General features: G+C 60.8%; 2 non-coding genes across 2 annotated transcripts; both read left to right on the top strand.

Annotated features, from left to right (window-relative positions):
* The first annotated feature begins 12,794 nt into the window (after positions 1–12,794).
* LOC131868697 (5S ribosomal RNA) lies at positions 12,795–12,913 on the top strand. The gene has a single exon (XR_009367144.1). It is a non-coding gene; the product is annotated as a 5S ribosomal RNA (ribosomal RNA).
* Positions 12,914–20,641: 7,728 nt separating this feature from the next.
* Positions 20,642–20,760, top strand: LOC131868696 (5S ribosomal RNA). Its single transcript, XR_009367143.1, has one exon. It is a non-coding gene; the product is annotated as a 5S ribosomal RNA (ribosomal RNA).
* Positions 20,761–25,000: the final 4,240 nt, after the last annotated feature.

Here is a 25,000-nt window from a genome sequence, read left to right as displayed (position 1 = left end):
CCGTAAACAAGCTTTTTTGCCTCGAAGAGTTCGTCGGAGACGAAGAAGCAACCTTCAGTGCAAACGTAGCACTCTTTTGTGCAACCGCCCAAACAACGCCCCCTCTACCCTCTGTCGAAACACTCGGCATTGCTGCTCCCTAAGGTGAGCTTCTCCTCATAGGCAATTCCGCTCTTATCCGGTCACGTTTGTGTGCCCGAATTTCGCAAGGCAACCTCCATGGGACATGGAAAAGACTCGAGAAGAGAGCTCGCTCACGGGAGAGAGAAGCCAAGGAGACCACGAGAGTGCTGAGAGTGGGACAGCGCTGAATAGGCGGGAGAAGCCTGCGCATATAAACGGAGATATATATCCAATTGCAACGAAGGAACGTGCCAAAGATCGAGAACAATGGCAGAAATGCTAGTAACGTGCACTTCGGGACCAACGCATCACCGGAAGACAACCGCCAAACATCGAAAGAGTCGCGATGCTCCGCAACCTACGTGCAAAGCGGTCGCACACCGGGTAAGGGAGTGAGAGCCCCAAACATAGCTGGGCGAGGCGCTCACTCCGCTCTTTAATATCTCGTTAATACCGCCAAGGAAATGGCACAAGCACACACACACAAGCATCCTCGGAAGAGGACAGTTCGAGTGACAGGTCAAATCCAAGAGTTCCGAAGACTACCTCCAGGAACAATCGGGAACAAGACCGATTACAAGTCGTCGAGTCTGTTACTGGGCGAACACGAGATGCGCACAGGAAATCGATCAGCCCTCACAATGGCCCAAGGCCAGAGATCGGACTGCTACGATTTACCCCAACAATCATCGTGCCACTCTTCGCAGAGAGGTGATAGACGCCAACGAGCCCGCGCATAGCAATCGAGGTGTAAAAAGGGCGTTGAAGGCAGGAAGCCTGGACGAAAGAGGCTACGAGGTCACCTCGAAGCGGTCTAAGAATCGGGCGCACTTGGGGCGACTACCAGTGCCAACCCCTTATCCCGCGGTGCGTCCGACACACAGAAATTTCCAAGGCGGCCAAGGAGCCTCCCCGCATAGCAATCGGGGTGTGAGGTTACGGATGCAGCATTGATAGCAATCGAGGTGTGAGGCGAAGGATGCAGAAGTGAGAGCCGAGGGATGTAGCAGAGATAGCAATCGGGGTGTGTGATGCAGAAGAGATAGCAATCGAGGTGTGCGGTGGGAAGGGCCCAGCAGCCAGAATGCATGAAGCGACGGATGAAGCAGTGATGACAACCGGGCTGTGAGGAGAGGAGGGATGCAGCCAAGAAAGCAATCAGGGCTCGAGGCAAGGGATGCATCAAGGATAGCAATCATGTTGTGAGGCGAGATTCCAAAGGCTAAACGTGAGAGGCTGCAGGGTCGACTCAGAGAGGTCTATGCATGTGAGAGGCTGAAAGCAAGGTCGACTCGGAGCGGTCTATGCATCGGGCGCGCTTGGGGCGACTACCAGTGCCAACCCCTTATCCCGCGACGCGTCCGACAAAGAGAACGTTCCAAGGCGGCAGAGGAGGTTACCAGCCGAAGGATGCAGTAGCAATAACAGGTATAGTTCCGCGGCGGCCGAGAAGACTCACCGCATAGGAATCGGGATGCGAGGCGAGGGATGCGGCGGGAAGGCCCCGACGGCTAAACGGAAGAGGCTGCAGGGCCGCCTCGGAATGGTCCAAGCATCGGATGCGATTGGGACGACTACCAGTGCCAACCCCTTATCCCGCGATGCGTCCGATACACAGATAGTTCCAAGGCGGCCGAGGAGCCTCACCGCATATCAATCGGGGTGCGAGGCGAGGGATGGGGCGGGAAGGCCCCAACGGCTAGACGGAAGAGGCTTCAGGGCCACCTCGGAATGGTCCAAGCATCGGACGCGCTTGGGGCGACTGCCAGTGCCAACCCCTTATCCCGCGATGCGTCCGATACACAGATGGTTCCAAGGCGGCCGAGGAGCCTCACCGCATAGCAATCGGGGGTGCGAGGCGAGGGATGGGGCGGGAAGGCCCCAACGGCTAGACGGAAGAGGCTTCAGGGCCGCCTAGGAATGGTCCAAGCATCGGACACGCTTGGGGCGACTACCAGTGACAGCCCCCTATCCCGCGATGCGTCCGATACGAAGATGGTTCCAAGGCGGCCGAGGAGCCTCACCGCATAGCAATCGGGGTGCGAGGTGGGGGATGCGGCGAGATGGCCCCAACGGCTAGACGGAAGAGGCCACAGGGCCGCGTCGGAATAGTCCAAGCATCGGACGCGCTTGGGGCGACTACCAGTGACAACCCCTTATCCCGCGATGCGTCCGATACGAAGATAGTTCCAAGGCGGCCGAGGAGCCTCACCGCATAGCAATCGGGGTGCGAGGTGGGGGATGCGGCGAGATGGCCCCAACGGCTAGACGGAAGAGGCTGCAGGGCCGCCTCGGAATAGTCCAAGCATCGGACGCGCTTGGGGCCACTACCAGTGACAACCCCTTATCCCGCGATGCGTCCGATACGAAGATAGTTCCAAGGCGGCCGAAGAGCCTCACCGCATAGCAATCGGGGTGCGAGGTGGGGGATGCGGCGAGATGGCCCCAACGGCTAGACGGAAGAGGCCACAGGGCCGCCTCGGAATAGTCCAAGCATCGGACGCGCTTGGGGCGACTACCAGTGACAACCCCTTATCCCGCGATGCGTCCGATACGAAGATAGTTCCCAGGCGGCCGAGGAGCCTCACCGCATAGCAATCGGGGTGCGAGGCGAGGGATGCGGCGAGATGGCCCCAAAGGCTAGACGGAAGAGGCTGCAGGGCTGCCTCGGAATAGTCCAAGCATCGGACGCGCTTGGGGCGACTACCACTGCCAACCCCTTATCCCGCGATGCGTCCGATACACAGATAGTTCCGAGGCGGCCGAGGAGGTGGGGGATGCAGCGAGATGGCCCCAACGGCTAGACGGAAGAGGCTGCAGGGCCGCCTCGGAATAGTCCAAGCATCGGACGCGCTTGGGGCGACTACCAGTGACAACCCCTTATCCCGCGATGCGTCCGATACACAGATAGTTCCGAGGCGGCCAAGGAGCCTCACCGCATAGCAATCGTGGTGCGAGGTGGGGGATGCGGCGAGATGGCCCCAACGGCTAGACGGAAGAGGCTGCAGGGCCGCCTCGGAATGGTCCAAGCATCGGATGCGCTTGGGGCGACTACCACTGCCAACCCCTTATCCCGCGATGCGTCCGATACACAGATAGTTCCAAGGCGGCCGAGGAGCCTCACAGCATAGCAATCAGGGTGCGAGGCGAGGGATGCGGCGAGAAAGCCCCAACGGCTAGAGGGAAGAGGCTTCAGGTCCGCCTCGGAATGGTCCAAGCATCGGACGCGCTTGGGGCGACTACCAGTGACAACCCCTTATCCCGCGACGCGTCCGATACACAGATAGTTCCAAGGCGGCCGAGGAGCCTCACCGCATAGCAATCGGGGTGCGAGGCGAGGGATGCGGCGAGAAGGACCCAACGGCTACACGGAAGAGGCTTCGGGGCCGCCTCGGAATGGTCCAAGCATCGGACGCGCTTGGGGCGACTACCAGTGACAACCCCTTATCCCACGACGCGTCCGATACACAGATAGTTCCAAGGCGGCCGAGGAGCCTCACCGCATAGCAATCGGGGTGCGAGGCGAGGGATGCGGCGAGAACGACCCAACGGCTACACGGAAGAGGCTTCGGGGCCGCCTCGGAATGGTCCAAGCATCGGACGCGCTTGGGGCGACTACCAGTGACAACCCCTTATCCCGCGACGCGTCCGATACACAGATAGTTCCAAGGCGGCCGAGGAGCCTCACCGCATAGCAATCGGGGTGCGAGGCGAGGGATGCGGCGAGAAGGACCCAACGGCTAGACGGAAGAGGCTTCGGGTCCGCCTCGGAATGGTCCAAGCATCGGACGCGCTTGGGGCGACTACCAGTGACAACCCCTTATCCCGCGACGCGTCCGATACACAGATAGTTCCAAGGCGGCCGAGGAGCCTCACCGCATAGCAATCGGGGTGCGAGGCGAGGGATGCGGCGAGAAGGACCCAACGGCTAGACGGAAGAGGCTTCGGGTCCGCCTCGGAATGGTCCAAGCATCGGACGCGCTTGGGGCGACTACCAGTGACAACCCCTTATCCCGCGACGCGTCCGATACACAGATAGTTCCAAGGCGGCCGAGGAGCCTCACCGCATAGCAATCGGGGTGCGAGGCGAGGGATGCGGCGAGAAGGACCCAACGGCTAGACGGAAGAGGCTTCGGGTCCGCCTCGGAATGGTCCAAGCATCGGACGCGCTTGGGGCGACTACCAGTGACAACCCCTTATCCCGCGACGCGTCCGATACACAGATAGTTCCGAGGCGGCCGAGGAGCCTCACCGCATAGCAATCGGGGTGCGAGGCGAAGGATGCGGCGAGAAGGACCCAACGGCTAGACGGAAGAGGCTTCGGGTCCGCCTCGGAATGGTCCAAGCATCGGACGCGCTTGGGGCGACTACCAGTGACAACCCCTTATCCCGCGACGCGTCCGATACACAGATAGTTCCAAGGCGGCCGAGGAGCCTCACCGCATAGCAATCGGGGTGCGAGGCGAGGGATGCGGCGAGAAGGACCCAACGGCTAGACGGAAGAGGCTTCAGGGCCGCCTCGGAATGGTCCAAGCATCGAACGCGCTTGGGGCGACTACCAGTGACAACCCCTTATCCCGCGACGCGTCCGATACACAGATAGTTCCGAGGCGGCCGAGGAGCCTCACCGCATAGCAATCGGGGTGCGAGGCGAGGGATGCGGCGAGAAGGACCCAACGGCTAGACGGAAGAGGCTTCAGGGCCGCCTCGGAATGGTCCAAGCATCGGACGCGCTTGGGGCGACTACCAGTGACAACCCCTTATCCCGCGACGCGTCCGATACACAGATAGTTCCGAGGCGGCCGAGGAGCCTCACCGCATAGCAATCGGGGTGCGAGGCGAGGGATGCGGCGAGAAGGACCCAACGGCTAGACGGAAGAGGCTTCAGGGCCGCCTCGGAATGGTCCAAGCATCGGACGCGCTTGGGGCGACTACCAATGACAACCCCTTATCCCGCGACGCGTCCGATACACAGATAGTTCCGAGGCGGCCGAGGAGCCTCACCGCATAGCAATCGGGGTGCGAGGCGAGGGATGCGGCGAGAAGGACCCAACGGCTAGACGGAAGAGGCTTCAGGGCCGCCTCGGAATGGTCCAAGCATCGGACGCGCTTGGGGCGACTACCAGTGACAACCCCTTATCCCGCGACGCGTCCGATACACAGATAGTTCCGAGGCGGCCGAGGAGCCTCACCGCATAGCAATCGGGGTGCGAGGCGAGGGATGCGGCGAGAAGGACCCAACGGCTAGACGGAAGAGGCTTCAGGGCCGCCTCGGAATGGTCCAAGCATCGGACGCGCTTGGGGCGACTACCGTTGCCAACCCCTTATCCCGCGATGCGTCTGATACACAGATAGTTCCGAGGCGGCCGAGGAGCCTCACCGCATAGCAATCGGGTTGCGAGGCAGATTATTGGGAAGGGAACCCCCTGGGATGCGGCTCAAGCAGTGCCCAAAGGGACTGGAATGCGGAATCACATCGAGAGACCCAAATGCTATACGAGGGCTCAAATCGAATTATCGATTTGGCCACGACATGGACGCATCGGAACGACTACCTTTGCCGAACCACTCGCAATTGCATCCATACCGAAACCAATAGACATTTCCGTTAGAGCCCTCGCATAGCATTCGGGAATCTCGCATGCCCCTCTAAATCGACCAATGCTGGCGCTCAATGAAAATCCGAGCGCTACCACCGTTCGAGCGCCAGCATTGGTCGAGTTAGAGGGGCACGGGGGAGAATGCTCCAGTCAACACCTCCCCTATATAAGTTATTTGTCCGATTCTCGCACAACCGTAGTCTGCCTCGTCGAATCAAACAACGGTCCCAGATTCCGACTTCCGTTCCGTAGAGACCCAAAAGCTAGATGGAGGCTCGCAAGAAAGAGAGTCGGCGCATAGCAATCGGGTTTCTCGAACGTTTAGGGACCGAGCTCACTTGCGGATAGGGCAAAATCCGCCAAGCAACCCAAAAGCTAGACGGGGGCTCGAATCGAATCGCCTAGGCGGCCACAACAACGACGTGTTGGATCGACTACCAGTGCCAAACCATTCAGCAAGACTAGTCTGTGTCGAGGCCGGATAGAGATTCTCAGAGAGCGCCCGCATAGCATTTAGGAGACCTGCCGCGTCCCTCACACTCGACAAATGGTGGTGCACGTTTATAAATCCGAGCGATCCCAACCCTTTCAAGCACCAACATCGGTCGAGATAGAGGGGCACGGAGGGGGCTGCGTGAGACAACACAGTCCCCTATATAAGTTATTTGTCCGATTCTCACACATCCGAAGAATGGTCATCAAATCGGACAACAGCCCAAACTTCCGACTTCCGTCCCAGAAAGCCCAAGAGCTATCTAAAACGTTCATGGCCGGAACTCGATCGCGGCTATACCAGTCCGCCAAGCAACCCAAAAGCTAGACTGGAGCTCTAGTCGAATCACCTCTGTGGCCATTGCAAGGACGTGTTGGAGCGACTACCATTGCCGAACCATTCCGCAGGTCGAGTCCATACCAAGGCCGCATAGAGATTCACGATGAGCTCCTGCATAGCAATCAGGAGACTTGCCGTGTCCATCACAATCGATAAATCCTGGTGCAAGATTTTTGCATCCGAGCGCTCCAACCAGTCGAGCACCAGCATCAATCGACATAAACGGGCACGGGGGGAGGATGCTCGAGAACACTACCTCCCCTATATAAGTTATTTGTCCGATTCTCAAGCAGCCGAAGTCTGGTCATCGAATCGGGTCAAAGACCACAACTTCCGACTTTACCCACAATGCAAGTCATCGAATCGAACATCGGCCCCCGAGTCGGACTCCATGCGTATGTCAGGTCATCGGACCCAAATTCCGCCTTCCTGCGCATGGCGGGCCATCAATATCAACTCGGTCATCGGACCCAAACTCCGCCTTTTTGCGTATGGCACGCCTTCAAATCGGTCATCGGACCCAAATTCCGCCTTCCTGTGCATGGCGGGCCATCAACATCAACTCGGTCATCGGACCCAAATTCCGCCTTTCTGCGCATGGCACGCCATCAACTCGGTCATCGGACCCAAATTCCGCCTTCCTGCGCATGGCAGGTCATCGGACACAAATTCAGACCTCGCCAATATGCCTACGTATCGAATCGGTCATCGGACCCAACTTCCGACTTCATCCATACTGTAGGGTCTTTGAGGTTGGCGCGGTGCGCTCAACCCAGGGAGTCGACCCATCGAAGCATACACCTCCCCTATATAAGCTATTTGTCCGATTCCCACACCTGTGTAGTTTGCACCTCTGACCAGGACATCGACCCCAACTTCCGAACTCGACTGCAACGACGGCACCAGCGCCTTGGTGCGCACCTTGCGACGCACAGTCCCAACATTCGCCTTCCTGCACATGGCAGGTCATCGGACCCAAATTCCGACCTCGCGAGTATGCCTACATATCGAATCGGTCATCGGACCCAACTTCCGACTTCATCCATACCGTAGGGTCTTTGAGGTTGGCGCGGTGCGCTCAACCCGGGGAGTCGACCCAACGAAGCATACACCTCCCCTATATAAGCTATTTGTCCGATTCCCACACCTGTGTAGTTTGCACCTCCGATCAAGACATCGACCCCAACTTCCGAACTCGCCTCCAACGACCGAACCAGCGCCTTGGTGCGCACCTTGCAACGCACAGTGCCAACATTCGCCTTCCTGCACGTGGCAGGTCATCGGACCCAAATTCCGACCTCGCGAGTATGCCTACATATCGAATCGGTCATCGGACCCAACTTCCGACTTCATCCATACCGTAGGGTCTTTGAGGTTGGCGCGGTGCGCTCAACCCGGGGAGTCGACCCAACGAAGCATACACCTCCCCTATATAAGCTATTTGTCCGATTCCCACACCTGTGTAGCTTGCACCTCCGATCAGGACATCGACCCCAACTTCCGAACTCGACTAAAAAGACCGCACCAGCGCCTTGGTGTGCACCTTGCAACGCACAGTGTCAACATTCGCCTTCCTGCACATGGCAGGTCATCGGACCCAAATTCCGACCTCATGAGCATACCTACTAATCGAATCGGTCATCGGACCCAACTTCCGACTTCATCCATACCGTAGGGTCTTTGAGGTTGGCGCGGTGCGCTCAACCTGGGGAGTCGACCCATCGAAGCATACACCTCCCCTATATAAGCTATTTGTCCGATTCCGACACCTGTGTAGTTTGCACCTCCGCTCAGGACATCGACCCCAACTTCCGAACTCGCCTGCAACGACCGAACCAGCGCCTTGGTGCGCACCAAAAGTGCGCACTTTTGGAGGGCACTTTTGTGCGCTCCAAAGGTGCGCACTTTTGGAGGGCACTTTTCTGCGCTCCAAAGGTGCGCACTTTTGGAGGGCACTTTTTGGAGGGCACTTTTCTGCGCTCCAAAGGTGCGCACTTTTGGAGGGCACTTTTTGGAGGGCACTTTTCTGCGCTCCAAAGGTGCGCACTTTTGGAGGGCACTTTTTGGAGGGCACTTTTCTGCGCTCCAAAGGTGCGCACTTTTGGAGGGCACTTTTTGGAGGGCACTTTTCTGCGCTCCAAAGGTGCGCACTTTTGGAGGGCACTTTTTGGAGGGCACTTTTCTGCGCTCCAAAGGTGCGCACTTTTGGAGGGCACTTTTTGGAGGGCACTTTTCTGCGCTCCAAAGGTGCGCACTTTTGGAGGGCACTTTTTGGAGGGCACTTTTCTGCGCTCCAAAGGTGCGCACTTTTGGAGGGCACTTTTTGGAGGGCACTTTTCTGCGCTCCAAAGGTGCGCACTTTTGGAGGGCACTTTTTGGAGGGCACTTTTCTGCGCTCCAAAGGTGCGCACTTTTGGAGGGCACTTTTTGGAGGGCACTTTTCTGCGCTCCAAAGGTGCGCACTTTTGGAGGGCACTTTTGTGCACTCCAAAGGTGCGCACTTTTGGAGGGCACTTTTCCTGTGCTCCAAAGGTGCACACCTAGGTGAGCACCTTCGACCACACCTTGTAGCACACCAAACTCTGACTTTCGACTTCATCCGCAATGCAGGGTCTTTGAGGTTGGCGCAATGCGCACAACCAGGGGAGTCGACCCATCAAACCCAACACCTCCCCTATATAAGCTATTTGTCTGATTCTCATACATGCGTAGCCTGCAGGAGCAATTAGGACATCGACCCCAACTTTCGGCTTCTAAACGAAAACAAGGTCTTTGAGGTTGGTGTAATGCGAACAACTAGGGGAGTCAACCCATCAAACCCAACACCTCCCCTATATAAGCTATTTGTCTGATTCTCATACATGTGTAGTCTACAGGAGCAATTAGGACATCGACCCCAACTTTTGACTTCTTAACGAAAACAAGGTCTTTGAGGTTGACGTAATGCGCACAACCAGGGGAGTCGACCCATCAAACCCAACACCTCCCCTATATAAGCTATTTGTCCGATTCTCATACATGTGTAGCCTGCAGGAGCCATTAGGACATTGACCCCAACTTTTGACTTCTTAACGAAAACAAGGTCTTTGAGGTTGGCGTAATGCGCACAACCAAGGGAGTTGACCCATCAAACCCAACACCTCCCCTATATAAGCTATTTGTCTGATTCTCATACATGTGTAGCCTGCAACAACGATTAGGACATCCACCCCAACTTCTGAATTCGTCTGCGTTGACCACACCAAAGGTGCACGCCTTGGTGCTCACCAAAATCCGACTTCCGACTTCTTCTGCTATGCGGGGTCTTTGAGGTTGGCGCAGTGCGCACAACCAGGGGAGTCAACCCACCGAATGCAACACCTCCCCTATATAAGCTATTTGTCTGATTCTCATACATGCGTAGACTGCAGCAATGATTAGGACATCCACCCCAACTTTTGACTTCTTAAACAAGACAGGGTCTTTGAAGTTGGTGCAGTGCACACAACCAGGGGAGTCGACCCATCAAACGCAACACCTCCCCTATATAAAGCTATTTGTCCGATTCTCATACGTGTAGTCTGCAGCAGCGATTAGGACATCGACCCCAACTTCCGAATTCGTTTGCATTGACCGCACCAAAGGTGCACGCCTTGGTGTGCACCCTGGAGTGCACTTTGGTGCTCACCTCGGTGCACACTTTGGTGTGCACCTCGGTGTGCACCAAAGGTGCGCACCTTGGAGCGCACCAAAGGTGTACACTTTGGAGCGCACCACATAGGGTCTTTGAGAGGTTGGCGCAGTGCGCACACCAAGGTGGGTGTTGAGGTGCGTGCCGAGGTGGGTGGGTGCTAGGGTGCGCTCCATGGTGGGTGCCAGGGTGGGTGCGTGCTAGGGTGGATTCCAAAGAGGGTCATAGGGTGGGTGCCAAGGTGGGTTGGTGATATAGTGGGTTCAAAGGTGGGTACTAGGGTGGGTTCCAAGGTGGGTCACAAGTTGGGTGCCAGGATGCGTGGGTGTTAGGTTGGGTGCCAAGGTGGGCTCCTGCGTGGGTGGGTGCTAGGGTGGGTTTCAAGGTGGACGCGAGGGCGGGTGCCAAGGTGGGTAACAAGTTGGGTGTTAGGATGGGTGAGTGCTAGAGTGGGTGCCAAGGTGGGTGGGTGCTAAGGTGGATGCCAAGGTGGTTCACAGGGTGGGTGGGTTCTAGGGTGAGTTCCAAGGTGGGTCACAGGTTCAGTGCTAGGGTGGGTGTCAAGGCGGGTGTCGAGGTGCCTGGGTGCTAGGGTGTGGATGCCAATGTGGGTCATAGGGTGGGTACTAGGGTGGGCTGCAATGTGGGTGCCAAGGTGGGTAACATGCTCGGTGGGTTCTAAATTGGGTGCCAGGGTGGGTGTGCACCCACCTTGCCCGAGGTGGGTGCCAAGGTGCCAGTGTGGGTGGGTGCTAAGGTGGATGCCAAGGTGGGTGAGAAGGTGGGTGATAGGTTGAGTGGTAGGATGGGTGGGTGCCAAGATGGGTCACAGGGTGGGTGCAAGGGTGGGTAGGTGCTAGGGTTGGTGTCAGGGTGGGTGGGTGCTAGGTTGGGTTCCAAGGTGGGTGCGAGGGTGAGTGTCAAGGTGGGTCACAGGTTAGGTGCTAGGATGGGTGAGTGCTAGGGTGCAAAGGTGCCAGGGTGGGTGCTAGGATGGGTCGATGCTAGGGTGAGTGGCAAGGTGGGTCCACAAGTGTCAAGGTGGGTGCCGAGGTGGGTGCCAAGTCGGCGACTGCTATGGTGGATGCCAAGGTGGGTCACGGGGTGGGTGCCAAGTTGCTAGGTTGGGTTCCAAGGTGGGTGCCAACGTGGGTGCTAGGGTGCGTGGGTTAAAGGGTGTGTCACAACGTGGGTGCCAGGATGGGTGCGCACCCACACTGGCCAAGACGGGTGCGGGTGCAAGGTTGGGTTCCAAGCCCGGTCACAGGCTGGGTGCTAGGATGGGTGGGTGCCAAGGTGGGCACCAGGGTGGGTGCACCCACCCTGGCCAAGGTGGGTCACGGGGTGGGTCCTAGGGTGGGTAACGGGGTGGGTACTAAGGTGCGTGCCAAGGTGGGTCATAGGGTGGGTGCCAAGGTGGGCACCAGGGTGGGTGTGCACCAACCCTAGCCAGGGTAGGTCACGGGGTGGTTGTCGGGGTGGGCGTCAAGGAGCCAAGGTGGGTGGCAAGTAGCCAAGTTGCGTGCCAAGGTGGGTGTCGGGGTGGGTGCCAAGGATCCAAGGTGGGTGCCAAGGAACCAAGGTGGGTGTCTGGGTGGGTGCCGAGGTGGGAGCCAGGGTGGGTCCCAAGGTGAGTGCAAAGGTGGGTGCCAGGGTCAAGGTGAGTGCCAATGTGGGTTCCAAGGTGCCAGGGTCAGGGTGAGTGCCAATGTGGGTTCAAAGGTGCTAAGTTGGGTGCGAGGTTGGGTGCGAGGGTGGGTGGGTGCCAAGGTGTGCTAGGTGGAAGCCCGGGTGGGTCGGCATCCCATGGGTGTCGAGTTGGGTGCCTGATGGGTGCTTCTTGTCAAGTTTTAGTCGTCGGGACTCATTTCGAGCCTTAGAGGTCGTTTCTTGTCCGGTTGCCCTGTCTTCGACCTGGGAACCCAATTTTGGTCCTCGGGTCCCATTTTTTTTTGTCTCGCATCCCACTTTTGGCCTGTGGCCTTTTCGGGGTCGATTCTCGTTTTGGGCATCAGAGCATGTTTCTTCTCCTAAAACCCAATATTTGTTTATTAAGTCTCGGAACACATTTTTGTTCTCGTGGACCCATCATGGGTCTTGGAACGCATTTGTGGTCCTTGGGTCCCATTTTGCATCCCGAAACTTGTGTTTTGGTGCTTGATCCCTATTTTGGGTGCCCACCTTGCACCAAGTGCGCACCCGGGGCAAACCGAGCGCCTTGGTGCACCGGGGCAAGATCGAGCGTGCACCCGAGGCGCCCCGAACATGCACCAAGGTGCACTCGGCCCACATGTGAGCGCAGGTCGTTGCGCCCGAGGTGGTGTGTGGGCACCGCGTTGCAGACGGGACACTGCACGCACACGACGCCCCCTCCAGGTGCACGCACGTAGGCCGGGCCGGGTGCACACCCGACGCCCTAGCAAGGTGCGCGCACCCGGGCAGGGCTCACACTTGGCGAACGGGGCGCACTTCGCGAGGGAGGGTGTGCACCTCGACGGGGGTGGGTGGCCGGGGTGGATTCGCACGTGGGTCGCGGTTTGCTAAGTACACACTGCGACAAGCTCATAACGGGTGCGATCATACCAGCGTTAGTGCACCGGATCCCATCAGAACTCCGCAGTTAAGCGCGCTTGGGCCGGAGTAGTACTGGGATGGGTGACCTCCCGGGAAGTCCCGGTGTTGCACCCTTTTTTAGTTTTTCGCCGGGCGTCGCAATGCTATTTGAATAAACCTTTTGCCCGTTTGCGTTCTCGTCGGGGCCGGGCCGGGCCGGGGTGCGCTGCCCGCACTACCGCGCGCGCGGGGGCGACACCGAGCGCGCACCCGAGGCGCCCCGAGCACACAGGCCACGGTGCAACCCGGGCGTTGTGCGCGCACCCCGGTGCGCCCGAGGTGCTGCGCGCGCACCCAGGTGAAATCGGTGTGCACCTCGGCCAGTGCGCGCTCGGTCGAGTCGCGCACGTTGGCCAAGGTGCACGGTGATGTTTCTTACTCTAAGGTTCCGCACCAGACGCCCGGGACAGGTGAGCGAAGCTGGGCGGGGCCGGGTGCGCGGCCGGGGCAGGTGCACGCAGCTGGAGAGAGCTTTGGAGCACACTTCGGAGCGCACCAATGATGCGCTCCATTCAAAAGTTTCCTGAAAAGGCAAAAAAAGTTGAGATTATAGAATTTCCCACTTGAGAGATTGTAAAAAAAAAAAATTTAAAATGAAGGAAACGCGGGTGCCAAGGTGTGCGCAGCCCAGCCAAGGTGTGCGCACCAAGGCGCCCACCCTGGCGAAGGTGCACGCAAGGTGCGCACCCGAGGCAAACCGGACAATTAACCCAACTTTCGACTTCGCGCGCACCTTGGAGCGCACTTCGGAGCGCTCCTTGGTGCGCACCAATCTTGGGCACCTCGGAGTGCACCATGGCGCCCACCAAGGTGCGCACCCGGGGCAAACCGAGCTCCGACTTCGTGCGCACCTTGGAGCGCACGAAAGGTGCGCACCATGGCGCCCACCAAGGTGCGCAGCCCAGCCAAGGCGTGCGCATCAAGGTGCGCACCCTGGCGAAGGTGCGCACCCGGGGCAAACCGAGCTCCGACTTCGTGCGCACCTTGGAGCGCACAAAAGGTGCGCAACCCAGCCAAGGTGTGCGCACCCCGGTCAAACCGAGCTCCGAATCGTGCGCACCAGAGGTGCACGCCATCGTGCGCACCTTGGAGCACACTTCGGAGCCCTCCTTGGTGCGCGCCGATGTTGCGCACCTCGGAGCGCACCCGGGGAAAACAATGCAATTAACCCGACTTTCGACTTCGTGGGCACCTCGGAGCGCTCTCGGGTTCGCACCTCGGAGCACACCGAGGTGCCCACCCTGGCGAAGGTGCACGCGAGGTGCGCACCCGGGGCAAACCGGGCTCCGACTTCGTGCACGCCGCACCTTGGAGCACACTTCGGAGCGCTCCTTGGTGCGCACCAGGGCGCGCAACCCAGCCGAGGTGCCCACCCCGGCGAAGGTGCACGCGAGGTGCGCACCCGGGGCAAACCGGGCTCCGACTTCGTGCACGCCATGGTGCCCACCGCGGCGAAGGTGCACGCGAGGTGCGCACCCGGGGCAAACCGGGCTCCGACTTCGTGCACGCCGCACCTTGGAGCACACTTCGGAGCGCTCCTTGGTGCGCACCATGGTGCCCACCAGGGCGCGCAACCCCGCCGAAGGTGCACGCGAGGTGCGCACCCGGGGCAAACCGGGCTCCGACTTCGTGCACGCCGCACCTTGGAGCACACTTCGGAGCGCTCCTTGGTGCGCACCATGGTGCCCACCAGGGCGCGCAACCCCGCCGAAGGTGCACGCGAGGTGCGCACCCGGGGCAAACCGGGCTCCGACTTCGTGCACGCCATGGTGCGCACCGCGGCGAAGGTGCGCACCCGGGGCAAACCGGGCTCCGACTTCGTGCACGCCGCACCTTGGAGCACACTTCGGAGCGCTCCTTGGTGCGCACCAGGGCGCGCAACCCAGCCGAGGTGCCCACCCCGGCGAAGGTGCACGCGAGGTGCGTACCCGGGGCAAACCGGGCTCCGACTTCGTGCACGCCGCACCTTGGAGCACACTTCGGAGCGCTCCTTGGTGCGCACCATGGTGCCCACCAGGCCGCGCAACCCAGCCAAGGTGTGCGCACCAAGGTGCACGCGAGGTGCGCACCCGGGGCAAACCGGGGTCCGACTTCGTGCACGCCGCACCTTGGAGCACACATCGGGGCGCTCCCGGGTTCGCACCGGCGTTGCGCACCGTGGTGGGCACCTCGGAGCACACCAAGGTGGGCAGCGAGGTGCGCACCTTTGATGCGATGCCTTCACTAATTTCCATAAAAGGCAAAAAAAAAACGAGATTTTAAAATTTCCGTTTTGAAAGATAGTGAGAAAAAGGGAATGCTGGTGCCATCTTGAGCCCGCCCTGGTGCGCAGCCCAGCCAAGGTGTGCGCACCAAGGTGCCCACCCTGGCGAAGGTGCGCGCCCGGGCAATTAACCCAACTTCCAACTTCGCGCGCGCCAGGGTGGGAGCGCACCCAACAACCGGGCCTGGGAAGAGCCAATGCGAGAAACCCCACCAAACGCTCTGACAAAAAAAGAGGGGGCGCTCCAGTAACCCCGCTTCGGAGCGCACCCTGGGCAAACCCAGCCAAGGTGCCCACCCCGGCCAAGGTGCAGGCGAGGTGCGCACCCGGGGCAAACCGGGCTCCGACAACGTGCACGCCGCACCTTGGAGCACACTTCGTAGCGCTCCCGGGTGCGCACCTCAGAGCACACCAAGGTGGGCAGCGAGGTGCGCACCTTTGATGCGCTGCCTTCACTAATTTCCAGAAAAGGCAAAAAAAAAAGGAGATTTTAAAATTTCCGTTTTGAAAGATAGTGAAAAAAACGGAACGCGCGTGCCATCTTGAGCCCGCCCTGGTGCGCAGCCCAGGTAAGGTGCCCACCCTGGCAAAGGTGCGCACCCGGGCAATTAACCCTACTTCCGACTTCGTGCGCGCCAGGGTGGCAACCGGGCCTCGGAAGAGCCAATGCGAGAAACCCCACCAAACGCTCCGACAAAAAAAGAGGCGGCGCTCCAATAACCCCGCTTCGGAGCGCAGCCGGGGCAAACCCAGCCAAGGTGCCCACCCCGACGAAGGTGCACGCGAGGTGCGCACCCGGGGCAAACCGGGCTCCGACAACGTGCACGCAGCACCTTGGAGCACACTTCGAAGCACTCCCGGGTGCCCACCGGCGTTGCGCACCGTGGTGGGCAGCGAGGTGCGCACCTTTGATGCGCTGCCTTCACTAATTTCCAGAAAAAGGCAAAAAAAAATGAGATTTTAAAATTTCCGTTTTGAAAGATAGTGAAAAAAAAGGAACGCGGGTGCCATCTTGAGCCCGCCCTGGTGCGCAGCCCAGGCAAGGCATGCGCACCAAGGTGCCCACCCGAGGTGCACACCCGGGGCAAACCGGGCTCCGACTTCGTGCAGGCCGCACCTTGGAGCACACTTCGGAGCGCTCCTTGGTGCGCACCATGGTGCCCACCAGGGCGCGCAACCCAGCCAAGGTCTGCACACCAAGGTGCCCACCCCGGCGAAGGTGCACGCGAGGTGCGCACCCGGGGCAAACCGGGCTCCGACTTCGTGCACGCCATGGTGCCCACCGCGGCGAAGGTGCACGCGAGGTGCGCACCCGGGGCAAACCGGGCTCCGACTTCGTGCACGCCGCACCTTGGAGCACACTTCGGAGCGCTCCTTGGTGCGCACCATGGTGCCCACCAGGGCGCGCAACCCAGCCAAGGTGTGCGCACCAAGGTGCACGCGAGGTGCGCACCCGGGGCAAACCGGGGTCCGACTTCGTGCACGCCGCACCTTGGAGCACACATCGGAGCGCTCCCAGGTTCGCACCAGCGTTGCGCACCTTTGATGCGCTGCCTTCACTAATTTCCAGAAAAGGCAAAAAAAAACGATATTTTAAAATTTCCGTTCTGAAAGATAGTGAAAAAAACGGAACGCGGGTGCCATCTTGAGCCCTTCCTGGTGCGCAGCCCAGGCAAGTTGTGCGCACCAAGGTGCCCACCCTGGCGGAGGTGCGCGCCCGGGGCAAACCGGGCTCCGACTTCGTGCACTGCATGGTGCCCACCAAGGCGCGCAACCCAGCCAAGGTGCCCACCGCAGCGAAGGTGCACGCGAGGTGCACACCCGGGGCAAACCGGGCTCCGACTTCGTGCACGCCGCACCTTGGAGCACACTTCAGAGCGCTCCTTGGTGCGCACCAGGGCGCGCAACCCAGCCGAGGTGCCCACCCCGGCGAAGGTGCACGCGAGGTGCGCACCCGGGGCAAACCGGGCTCCGACTTCGTGCACGCCATGGTGCCCACCGCGGCGAAGGTGCGCACCCGGGGCAAACCGGGCTCCGACTTCGTGCACGCCGCACCTTGGAGCACACTTCGGAGCGCTCCTTGGTGCGCACCATGGTGCCCACCAGGCCGCGCAACCCAGCCAAGGTGTGCGCACCAAGGTGCACGCGAGGTGCGCACCCGGGGCAAACCGGGGTCCGACTTCGTGCACGCCGCACCTTGGAGCACACATCGGGGCGCTCCCGGGTTCGCACCGGCGTTGCGCACCGTGGTGGGCACCTCGGAGCACACCAAGGTGGGCAGCGAGGTGCGCACCTTTGATGCGATGCCTTCACTAATTTCCATAAAAGGCAAAAAAAAAACGAGATTTTAAAATTTCCGTTTTGAAAGATAGTGAGAAAAAGGGAATGCTGGTGCCATCTTGAGCCCGCCCTGGTGCGCAGCCCAGCCAAGGTTTGCGCACCAAGGTGCCCACCCTGGCGAAGGTGCGCGCCCGGGCAATTAACCCAACTTCCAACTTCGCGCGCGCCAGGGTGGGAGCGCACCCAACAACCGGGCCTGGGAAGAGCCAATGCGAGAAACCCCACCAAACTCTCTGACAAAAAAAGAGGGGGCGCTCCAGTAACCCCGCTTCGGAGCGCACCCTGGGCAAACCCAGCCAAGGTGCCCACCCCGGCCAAGGTGCAGGCGAGGTGCGCACCCGGGGCAAACCGGGCTCCGACAACGTGCACGCCGCACCTTGGAGCACACTTCGTAGCGCTCCCGGGTGCGCACCTCAGAGCACACCAAGGTGGGCAGCGAGGTGCGCACCTTTGATGCGCTGCCTTCACTAATTTCCAGAAAAGGCAAAAAAAAAAGGAGATTTTAAAATTTCCGTTTTGAAAGATAGTGAAAAAAACGGAACGCGCGTGCCATCTTGAGCCCGCCCTGGTGCGCAGCCCAGGTAAGGTGCCACCCTGGCAAAGGTGCGCACCCGGGCAATTAACCCTACTTCCGACTTCGTGCGCGCCAGGGTGGCAACCGGGCCTCGGAAGAGCCAATGCGAGAAACCCCACCAAACGCTCCGACAAAAAAAGAGGCGGCGCTCCAATAACCCCGCTTCGGAGCGCAGCCGGGGCAAACCAAGCCAAGGTGCCCACCCCGACGAAGGTGCACGCGAGGTGCGCACCCGGGGCAAACCGGGCTCCGACAACGTGCACGCAACACCTTGGAGCACACTTCGAAGCACTCCCGGGTGCCCACCGGCGTTGCGCACCGTGGTGGGCAGCGAGGTGCGCACCTTTGATGCGCTGCCTTCACTAATTTCCAGAAAAAGGCAAAAAAAAATGAGATTTTAAAATTTCCGTTTTGAAAGATAGTGAAAAAAAAGGAACGCGGGTGCCATCTTGAGCCCGCCCTGGTGCGCAGCCCAGGCAAGGCATGCGCACCAAGGTGCCCACCCGAGGTGCACACCCGGGGCAAACCGGGCTCTGACTTCGTGCAGGCCGCACCTTGGAGCACACTTCGGAGCGCTCCTTGGTGCGCACCATGGTGCCCACCAGGGCGCACCCGGGGCAAACCGGGCTCCGACTTTGTGCACGCCGCACCTTGGAGCACACATCGGAGCGCTCCCAGGTTCGCACCAGCGTTGCGCACCTTTGATGCGCTGCCTTCACTAATTTCCAGAAAAGGCAAAAAAAAACGATATTTTAAAATTTCCGTTCTGAAAGATAGTGAAAAAAACGGAACGCGGGTGCCATCTTGAGCCCTTCCTGGTGCGCAGCCCAGGCAAGTTGTGCGCACCAAGGTGCCCACCCTGGCGGAGGTGCGCGCCCGGGGCAAACCGGGCTCCGACTTCGTGCACTGCATGGTGCCCACCAAGGCGCGCAACCCAGCCAAGGTGCCCACCGCAGCGAAGGTGCACGCGAGGTGCGCACCCGAGGTGCACACCCGGGGCAAACCGGGCTCCGACTTCGTGCACGCCGCACCTTGGAGCACACTTCAGAGCGCTCCTTGGTACGCACCAGGGCGCGCAACCCAGCCAAGGTGCTCACCCCGGCGAAGGTGCACGCGAGGTGCGCACCCGGGGCAAACCGGGCTCGGACTTCGTGCACGCCGCACCTTGGAGCACACATCGGAGCGCTCCCGGGTTCGCACCAGCATTGCGCACCTTTGATGCGCTGCCTTCACTAATTTCCAGAAAAGGCAAAAAAAAGAAAAAAATGAGATTTTAAAATTTCCGTTTTGAAAGATAGTGAAAAAAACGGAACGCGGGTGCCATCTTGAGCCCGCCCTGGTGTGCAGCCCAGGCAAGTTGTGCGCACCAAGGCACCCACCCTGGCCAAGGTGGGTCACGGGGTGGGTCCTAGGGTGGGTAACGGGGTGGGTACTAAGGTGCGTGCCAAGGTGGGTCATAGGGTGGGTGCCAAGGTGGGCACCAGGGTGGGTGTGCACCAACCCTAGCCAGGGTAGGTCACGGGGTGGTTGTCGGGGTGGGCGTCAAGGAGCCAAGATGGGTGGCAAGTAGCCAAGTTGCGTGCCAAGGTGGGTGTCGGGGTGGGTGCCAAGGATCCAAGGTGGGTGCCAAGGAACCAAGGTGGGTGTCTGGGTGGGTGCCGAGGTGGGAGCCAGGGTGGGTCCCAAGGTGAGTGCAAAGGTGGGTGCCAGGGTCAAGGTGAGTGCCAATGTGGGTTCCAAGGTGCCAGGGTCAGGGTGAGTGCCAATGTGGGTTCAAAGGTGCTAAGTTGGGTGCGAGGTTGGGTGCGAGGGTGGGTGGGTGCCAAGGTGTGCTAGGTGGAAGCCCGGGTGGGTCGGCATCCCATGGGTGTCGAGTTGGGTGCCTGATGGGTGCTTCTTGTCAAGTTTTAGTCGCCGGGACTCATTTCGAGCCTTAGAGGTCGTTTCTTGTCCGGTTGCCCTGTCTTCGACCTGGGAACCCAATTTTGGTCCTCGGGTCCCATTTTTTTTTGTCTCGCATCCCACTTTTGGCCTGTGGCCTTTTCGGGGTCGATTCTCGTTTTGGGCATCAGAGCATGTTTCTTCTCCTAAAACCCAATATTTGTTTATTAAGTCTCGGAACACATTTTTGTTCTCGTGGACCCATCATGGGTCTTGGAACGCATTTGTGGTCCTTGGGTCCCATTTTGCATCCCGAAACTTGTGTTTTGGTGCTTGATCCCTATTTTGGGTGCCCACCTTGCACCAAGTGCGCACCCGGGGCAAACCGAGCGCCTTGGTGCACCGGGGCAAGATCGAGCGTGCACCCGAGGCGCCCCGAACATGCACCAAGGTGCACTCGGCCCACATGTGAGCGCAGGTCGTTGCGCCCGAGGTGGTGTGTGGGCACCGCGTTGCAGACGGGACACTGCACGCACACGACGCCCCCTCCAGGTGCACGCACGTAGGCCGGGCCGGGTGCACACCCGACGCCCTAGCAAGGTGCGCGCACCCGGGCAGGGCTCACACTTGGCGAACGGGGCGCACTTCGCGAGGGAGGGTGTGCACCTCGACGGGGGTGGGTGGCCGGGGTGGATTCGCACGTGGGTCGCGGTTTGCTAAGTACACACTGCGACAAGCTCATAACGGGTGCGATCATACCAGCGTTAGTGCACCGGATCCCATCAGAACTCCGCAGTTAAGCGCGCTTGGGCCGGAGTAGTACTGGGATGGGTGACCTCCCGGGAAGTCCCGGTGTTGCACCCTTTTTTAGTTTTTCGCCGGGCGTCGCAATGCTATTTGAATAAACCTTTTGCCCGTTTGCGTTCTCGTCGGGGCCGGGCCGGGCCGGGGTGCGCTGCCCGCACTACCGCGCGCGCGGGGGCGACACCGAGCGCGCACCCGAGGCGCCCCGAGCACACAGGCCACGGTGCAACCCGGGCGTTGTGCGCGCACCCCGGTGCGCCCGAGGTGCTGCGCGCGCACCCAGGTGAAATCGGTGTGCACCTCGGCCAGTGCGCGCTCGGTCGAGTCGCGCACGTTGGCCAAGGTGCACGGTGATGTTTCTTACTCTAAGGTTCCGCACCAGACGCCCGGGACAGGTGAGCGAAGCTGGGCGGGGCCGGGTGCGCGGCCGGGGCAGGTGCACGCAGCTGGAGAGAGCTTTGGAGCACACTTCGGAGCGCACCAATGATGCGCTCCATTCAAAAGTTTCCTGAAAAGGCAAAAAAAGTTGAGATTATAGAATTTCCCACTTGAGAGATTGTAAAAAAAAAAAATTTAAAATGAAGGAAACGCGGGTGCCAAGGTGTGCGCAGCCCAGCCAAGGTGTGCGCACCAAGGCGCCCACCCTGGCGAAGGTGCACGCAAGGTGCGCACCCGAGGCAAACCGGACAATTAACCCAACTTTCGACTTCGCGCGCACCTTGGAGCGCACTTCGGAGCGCTCCTTGGTGCGCACCAATCTTGGGCACCTCGGAGTGCACCATGGCGCCCACCAAGGTGCGCACCCGGGGCAAACCGAGCTCCGACTTCGTGCGCACCTTGGAGCGCACGAAAGGTGCGCACCATGGCGCCCACCAAGGTGCGCAGCCCAGCCAAGGCGTGCGCATCAAGGTGCGCACCCTGGCGAAGGTGCGCACCCGGGGCAAACCGAGCTCCGACTTCGTGCGCACCTTGGAGCGCACAAAAGGTGCGCAACCCAGCCAAGGTGTGCGCACCCCGGTCAAACCGAGCTCCGAATCGTGCGCACCAGAGGTGCACGCCATCGTGCGCACCTTGGAGCACACTTCGGAGCCCTCCTTGGTGCGCGCCGATGTTGCGCACCTCGGAGCGCACCCGGGGAAAACAATGCAATTAACCCGACTTTCGACTTCGTGGGCACCTCGGAGCGCTCTCGGGTTCGCACCTCGGAGCACACCGAGGTGCCCACCCTGGCGAAGGTGCACGCGAGGTGCGCACCCGGGGCAAACCGGGCTCCGACTTCGTGCACGCCGCACCTTGGAGCACACTTCGGAGCGCTCCTTGGTGCGCACCAGGGCGCGCAACCCAGCCGAGGTGCCCACCCCGGCGAAGGTGCACGCGAGGTGCGCACCCGGGGCAAACCGGGCTCCGACTTCGTGCACGCCATGGTGCCCACCGCGGCGAAGGTGCACGCGAGGTGCGCACCCGGGGCAAACCGGGCTCCGACTTCGTGCACGCCGCACCTTGGAGCACACTTCGGAGCGCTCCTTGGTGCGCACCATGGTGCCCACCAGGGCGCGCAACCCCGCCGAAGGTGCACGCGAGGTGCGCACCCGGGGCAAACCGGGCTCCGACTTCGTGCACGCCGCACCTTGGAGCACACTTCGGAGCGCTCCTTGGTGCGCACCATGGTGCCCACCAGGGCGCGCAACCCCGCCGAAGGTGCACGCGAGGTGCGCACCCGGGGCAAACCGGGCTCCGACTTCGTGCACGCCATGGTGCGCACCGCGGCGAAGGTGCGCACCCGGGGCAAACCGGGCTCCGACTTCGTGCACGCCGCACCTTGGAGCACACTTCGGAGCGCTCCTTGGTGCGCACCAGGGCGCGCAACCCAGCCGAGGTGCCCACCCCGGCGAAGGTGCACGCGAGGTGCGTACCCGGGGCAAACCGGGCTCCGACTTCGTGCACGCCGCACCTTGGAGCACACTTCGGAGCGCTCCTTGGTGCGCACCATGGTGCCCACCAGGCCGCGCAACCCAGCCAAGGTGTGCGCACCAAGGTGCACGCGAGGTGCGCACCCGGGGCAAACCGGGGTCCGACTTCGTGCACGCCGCACCTTGGAGCACACATCGGGGCGCTCCCGGGTTCGCACCGGCGTTGCGCACCGTGGTGGGCACCTCGGAGCACACCAAGGTGGGCAGCGAGGTGCGCACCTTTGATGCGATGCCTTCACTAATTTCCATAAAAGGCAAAAAAAAAACGAGATTTTAAAATTTCCGTTTTGAAAGATAGTGAGAAAAAGGGAATGCTGGTGCCATCTTGAGCCCGCCCTGGTGCGCAGCCCAGCCAAGGTGTGCGCACCAAGGTGCCCACCCTGGCGAAGGTGCGCGCCCGGGCAATTAACCCAACTTCCAACTTCGCGCGCGCCAGGGTGGGAGCGCACCCAACAACCGGGCCTGGGAAGAGCCAATGCGAGAAACCCCACCAAACGCTCTGACAAAAAAAGAGGGGGCGCTCCAGTAACCCCGCTTCGGAGCGCACCCTGGGCAAACCCAGCCAAGGTGCCCACCCCGGCCAAGGTGCAGGCGAGGTGCGCACCCGGGGCAAACCGGGCTCCGACAACGTGCACGCCGCACCTTGGAGCACACTTCGTAGCGCTCCCGGGTGCGCACCTCAGAGCACACCAAGGTGGGCAGCGAGGTGCGCACCTTTGATGCGCTGCCTTCACTAATTTCCAGAAAAGGCAAAAAAAAAAGGAGATTTTAAAATTTCCGTTTTGAAAGATAGTGAAAAAAACGGAACGCGCGTGCCATCTTGAGCCCGCCCTGGTGCGCAGCCCAGGTAAGGTGCCCACCCTGGCAAAGGTGCGCACCCGGGCAATTAACCCTACTTCCGACTTCGTGCGCGCCAGGGTGGCAACCGGGCCTCGGAAGAGCCAATGCGAGAAACCCCACCAAACGCTCCGACAAAAAAAGAGGCGGCGCTCCAATAACCCCGCTTCGGAGCGCAGCCGGGGCAAACCCAGCCAAGGTGCCCACCCCGACGAAGGTGCACGCGAGGTGCGCACCCGGGGCAAACCGGGCTCCGACAACGTGCACGCAGCACCTTGGAGCACACTTCGAAGCACTCCCGGGTGCCCACCGGCGTTGCGCACCGTGGTGGGCAGCGAGGTGCGCACCTTTGATGCGCTGCCTTCACTAATTTCCAGAAAAAGGCAAAAAAAAATGAGATTTTAAAATTTCCGTTTTGAAAGATAGTGAAAAAAAAGGAACGCGGGTGCCATCTTGAGCCCGCCCTGGTGCGCAGCCCAGGCAAGGCATGCGCACCAAGGTGCCCACCCGAGGTGCACACCCGGGGCAAACCGGGCTCCGACTTCGTGCAGGCCGCACCTTGGAGCACACTTCGGAGCGCTCCTTGGTGCGCACCATGGTGCCCACCAGGGCGCGCAACCCAGCCAAGGTCTGCACACCAAGGTGCCCACCCCGGCGAAGGTGCACGCGAGGTGCGCACCCGGGGCAAACCGGGCTCCGACTTCGTGCACGCCATGGTGCCCACCGCGGCGAAGGTGCACGCGAGGTGCGCACCCGGGGCAAACCGGGCTCCGACTTCGTGCACGCCGCACCTTGGAGCACACTTCGGAGCGCTCCTTGGTGCGCACCATGGTGCCCACCAGGGCGCGCAACCCAGCCAAGGTGTGCGCACCAAGGTGCACGCGAGGTGCGCACCCGGGGCAAACCGGGGTCCGACTTCGTGCACGCCGCACCTTGGAGCACACATCGGAGCGCTCCCAGGTTCGCACCAGCGTTGCGCACCTTTGATGCGCTGCCTTCACTAATTTCCAGAAAAGGCAAAAAAAAACGAGATTTTAAAATTTCCGTTCTGAAAGATAGTGAAAAAAACGGAACGCGGGTGCCATCTTGAGCCCTTCCTGGTGCGCAGCCCAGGCAAGTTGTGCGCACCAAGGTGCCCACCCTGGCGGAGGTGCGCGCCCGGGGCAATCCGGGCTCCGACTTCGTGCACTGCATGGTGCCCACCAAGGCGCGCAACCCAGCCAAGGTGCCCACCGCAGCGAAGGTGCACGCGAGGTGCGCACCCGAGGTGCACACCCGGGGCAAACCGGGCTCCGACTTCGTGCACGCCGCACCTTGGAGCACACTTCAGAGCGCTCCTTGGTGCGCACCAGGGCGCGCAACCCAACCAAGGTCTGCACACCAAGGTGCTCACCCCGGCGAAGGTGCACGCGAGGTGCGCACCCGGGGCAAACCGGGCTCGGACTTCGTGCACGCCGCACCTTGGAGCACACATCGGAGCGCTCCCGGGTTCG

The sequence above is a fragment of the Cryptomeria japonica genome, unplaced genomic scaffold (genome assembly GCF_030272615.1).
Source record: "Cryptomeria japonica unplaced genomic scaffold, Sugi_1.0 HiC_scaffold_213, whole genome shotgun sequence".
Taxonomy (NCBI): domain Eukaryota; kingdom Viridiplantae; phylum Streptophyta; class Pinopsida; order Cupressales; family Cupressaceae; genus Cryptomeria; species Cryptomeria japonica.
This window is presented reverse-complemented; position numbering and strand designations above follow the sequence as displayed.